The following is a 5263-nucleotide window of genomic DNA, read 5'->3' on the forward strand; positions in this document are numbered from 1 at the left end:
TGTCCCTGTCTCTGGAGTACACGGGGGCCGGCTCCGTCCCCGCCGCTGAGAGAGGAGCTGGTGAGTTCAGGGCCGCCGGTAACAGCAGAGAGAAATCTGCCCACCGGTGTCAGCCAGAATGCGATTTGAGCCTGAAGAGCATAACAAAATCAAACCCAGCCTCCCAGAAATGTGCTAACAGCGGCAGTGACGTTATTACACAGGCTCAAGGTCAGGGTTTGCTCTGCAGGATATCAGGGCGCTTCAGAGGACTGTGAGCCAGCTAGAAAATTCTGTTTTCAAGAAACTGTCGACTTGCTCTATCAGAAACAAAAACCAAAAAACGAGCCAATGTTTCCTTATCAAAATAAAAGCGGAACTTCATGGAACTTCGGCAGGTGAATAGCAGAAGATGCTGAGCAGTTGAAGTGTTCATGTGAATGTATTGAGAGCACACAGAAATTAGTGAATTAAACAGATCTTAAGAGAGGAAAAACACTAGAGAGTTGAAGAATCATGGAATGATGGAATCGTTTTCTTTAGAAAAGACCTTTAAGATAATCAAGTCCAACCATAAACCTAACACACTGCCAAGTCCACCAGTAAACCATTTTCCTAGGCACCACATTTACACGTCTTGTAAATACCTCCAGGGTTGGTGACTCCTTGGACAGCCTACTCCAGTGACAACTCTTTTGGTGAATAAATTTATCCTAATATCCAATCTAAAAAAACATCTTAATCTCTTGGATTGTTGTGTTAGCTGAAGGTTTATGAGGCGCAGAGCACTTTCCTTATCTTAGCGGCAGAGAAAAAGAAGGAATAGGACTGGGGAATCTGTGGAAATTATTCTACTTTACGAAGCTTTTCTGATGGTGTTAGTTCCAGAGTTTCTTTGGGCAAATAGTCCCAGACTCTATAATGTTAATGATATTCTAACTCATATACCCTGTACTTTAGATTAAGACCTTTGCTTTTATATTACCAGGAATGAGCAGGTGGAAAAGACTTTTCGGCTATACAAAAACTATTTTCTCTTTCCTACACTAAAAAAAAAAATAATATTTTTTTTTTTAATTAGTTTTTAATTATTTCTTCTCATACGTCATGTTTCTAGAATTTCTAGAGTGTCTTTTCCTCTGGACTTTCTAGATGGTACTAGAATCACAGAATCATCATAAAATCATAGAACGGTTTGAGTTGGAAGGGACCTTAAAGATCATCTAGTTCCAACTCCCCTGCATGGGCAGGGACACCTCCCACTGGATCAGGTTGCTCACAGCCCCATCCAATCTGCCCTTGAACACTGCCAGGGATAGGGCTTCCACAACTCTACGCAACCTGTTCCAGTTGTTTACCACCTTCATGGTAAATAATCTCTTCCTGATGTCTAACCTAAATCTCCCCTCCTCCAGTTTTAAACCATTACCCCATGTCCTCTCACTACAGGCCTTTTTAAAAAGTCCCTCCTCAGCTTTCCTGTAGCCCCCTTCAGATACTGGAAGGACACTGAGGTGTTCCTGAAGTCTGCTCTTCTCGAAGCTGAATTACCTCAACTCTCTTAGCCTGTCCTCACAGGAGAGGTGCTTCAGCCCTTGGATCATCTTAATGGCCCTTCTCTTCACTTTCTCCAGGAGCTCTATGTCCTTCTTATGTTGAGGGCTCCAGAACTGGACACAGTACTGCAGGTGAGGTCTCATGAAAGGAAAGTAGAAGGGGAGAATCGCCTCCCTTTACCTGCTGGCCATGCTTATTTTGATGCAGCCCAGGACACTGTTGGCTTTCTGGGCTGCAAGTGCACACTGCCAATGCATGTTGAGCTTCTCGCCCACCATCACCCCCAAGTCCTTTTCCTCTGGACTGTTTTCAATCCATTCTTCACCCAACCTGTATTTGTGCTTAGGATTACCCCAACCCCAGTACAGGACCTTACACTTGGCCCTGTTGAATTTCATGCAGTTTGCACAAGCCCACTTCTCAAGCCTTTCAAGATCCCTCTGAATGACATCGCTTCCCTCCAGCATGTCAACCTCACCATACACTTTGGTGTAATCAACAAAGTTGCTGAGGGTGCACTCAGTACCACTGTCCGTGTCGCTGATGAAGATTTTAAATAGCACCCATTTGAGTACCAGCCCCTGGGGAACGCCACTCTTCACTGGTCTCTGTCTGGACATCAAGCTGTTGATCACAACTCTTTGAGAGTGACCATCCAGCTAGTTCCTCACCCAGTGTGTGGTCCTTCCATCAAATCCATGTCATTCCAGTTTTGATAACAGAATGTTGTGCAACACAGTAAACACAGTACTTTAGGTAAGTGTTAGGTTTTCTTCACGTCTTCGGTCTACATATCCACATAAACAGGCTGGCATTGCAGTTGTGGTTTTTGCAACAGTTTTATTGACTTCCATTCAACCTGGGAGCCACTATCACTCCCAGGTGTTCTGCTTCAGACTTTCCTAGAAGGAATGGTTTTACCACAGTTCACTTAAAGTATTCAGTGAAAAAAGTTCTCTCTAATGTCACAATTTCTGAAAAGTCAAATTAGCTCTGTATAATACATTTATACAGGTTGAGACAGAATCATAGAATCATAGAATCATTCGGGTTGGAAAAGACCTTTAAGATCATTGAGTCTAACTACAGCCTAACTCTACCAGCCATTAGCCTGATATTACTAGTTCCAATGCTTACATAATGTTCCCAAGCACAACATCTATATGTCTTTTAAACGCTTCCAGGGATGGAGACTCAGCCACTTCCCTGGGCAGCCTATTCCTGTGTTTAATTACCTGTCACATGAATAACTTTTTTCTAATATCTAATCTAGACCTTCCCTAGCTCAATTTGAACTCATTTGCTCTTGTTCTGTCACTTGTTACTTGGGAGAAGAGGCAAACACCCATCTCACTACAACCTTCTTTTGTAGTTGTAGTTGTAGAGAGCAATGAGGTCTCTCCTCTGCCTCCTTTTCTCCAGACTAAACAGCTCCAGTTCCCCCAGCTGGTCCTTGTAAGACTTGTGCTCTAGACCCTTCACTAGCTTTGTTGCCCTTCTCTGGAATTGCCCCAGCACCTCTGGCACTTGGCCTTGTTTAACCTCAAACAATTGGCCTTGGCCCATCAGTCTAGCCTGTTCAGGTCCCTCTGTAGAGCCATTCTACCCTCAGGCAGTTCAACATTCCTTCCCAATTTAATATCATCTGCATATTTGCTGAGAAAGCACTCAATCCTCTCATCCAGATTATTAAATAAGATAAAGAGAACTGGCCCCAGCACAGCCCTGGGGAACACCACTGGTGACCAACCATCAGCTGGATTTAACTCCATTCACTACAACAATGGGCTCTGCAGTATAAATAAGAACATGAGGGAAAGCAATCCCTGATTGATGGCTCTTTAATAATTTAAGCACATGCACAGGGGAAAAAAGCTAACCATTAATATAGCCCTGTTGTTTCAGTAACTGAAGTTTATTTCATTATAGAGATACAGCTTATGGCTTTGTCAGGTTGGCAATAATAATAGTAATAATAACAATGATGGTGATGATGATAATAATAATTCTTTGCTGAGCTATCAAATCGGTGTCTGAATGCTAGCAAAGCCCTTCTTGTGTATTTGCCTAGGGCCGTGTACTTCAAGGACTAATCTTGAAGACCAGTATGCCCTCCTAATGACTCTGATTTAAAAGGTAATGAACACAAATTGGTACAGAATCTATGAAAATTGGAAACTTATATTCTGCTAGATAAGAATTTGGGCAGTATTAATTCCCCATTTTTGTTGTCATCAGACTTCTTTGCTAACCTGACAGTTACCTATATATTATGCTTTCAGACAGATTTCTTCCACTTAAAAGCCATTGAACCAAATCTGGGTTGTGCAGCACTGCTTTGAGGCCCCTCAGCAATATTGGTGAGAATGGACCTTGACTACCTTGACACAGTAAAGTGGGGAGAACTAACTGCTTTTGATGTGCTTTGTTCTTTTTCTTGAGGCTGAAGTGAGCACGCTGGGCATGGGAACTTGCTATGTTATGGCTTCAGTAAAACCACCAGGTAGTTTTGGGCAGGACCTACTTGGTCATCAGTACAGCTTGGACCAGGCCCTTGCCATTGCAGCTGGAAATCAGAGCCTGCAGAAGAGACTGTCTTTCCATAAGAGTGGATCTGCTGCCATGGCCTTTGAGTGGGATCAAAGGCAGGGTTGAGCCTGCTGATGAAAAGAGCTGGGAAGAGTGTTGTCGCAAACTCAAAGGACACTGTCCTAGCTCATTCTGCACATAACTGTTCTTGTGCCTGGAGTCCAGAGAGGTCATTGATTGGAAATGAAATCTCTGAGGACACCAGAATGCCTGGGAGAGCTGGTAATCCAGACTGTCTGCAGACCTGGCTGTTTTATGCTATTTATACTCCTTAAACCAGCTGAAGAAACATATCCTTAACACCTGGTTTCCGCAGTATACAGGTGAGGAACAGTGTGGGCATCAGCTACAGGCCCCAGGCGGTCTTAATCTCGACAAACTACAGCTGCGCCCTTGACAGTTAGAGACAAGCATGTTTGTGGGAAAAGAAGGTATGAGAGAGATATGGATGTGTTCTGGCATTCTTGTAAGAAAATCTAAGAAACTTGTAACCCATCACAAAGTAAGATAGAACTTGTGAACAGAAGCTGTTAACCAATGGGAAGGAAGTGTAAGGCTCATGGAGAGGAGAAAAGGTATAAGAATGCAATGTAACCTAATAATAAAGACTGATACTTGTGACCATCATGGCGTGTCAGTCCCATGCTCTGCCGCAAGTGGTGACCCTGACGTGATAAGGATCGTCGACTGCGGACCTGAAAGCAGCCCTGACGTGATAAGAATTGGTGACTGTGGACCTGAGAGCAGCCCTAACGTGATAGTGAGAGCCTAGTCCAGACACAAAGGTAATACACACCTTTGGGAGGAAAAAGTGAGCAGCTGGGAACATAAATATGAGGATAAAGGTGTTGGCAGAAGAGAGGTCCGTATTAACCATTCTGTTAAGAGTATTGGAAAAGAGGGGCATAAAATATGATGAACATGCGTTAAGTACTTTGCTTGTCTGGTGCAAGAAAAATGGTGTGCAGACTGATGCGCAAACAGCCTTTTTCATAGAGACATGGGAGGAGGCGGGGCGTGCGCTTTGGGATGCAGCTACAAAGGGGAATGAAATGGCCACAAAGTCGTTCACAACTTGGCGGCTTGTGCTGGAGTTGTAAAACTGCTTAAGGCGGACTGAGAGGCTGGAGGCCCGGCG

The sequence above is a fragment of the Chaetura pelagica genome, unplaced genomic scaffold, assembly GCF_000747805.2.
Source record: "Chaetura pelagica isolate M959 unplaced genomic scaffold, ChaPel_1.0 scaffold255, whole genome shotgun sequence".
NCBI classification, from domain to species: Eukaryota; Metazoa; Chordata; class Aves; order Apodiformes; family Apodidae; genus Chaetura; species Chaetura pelagica.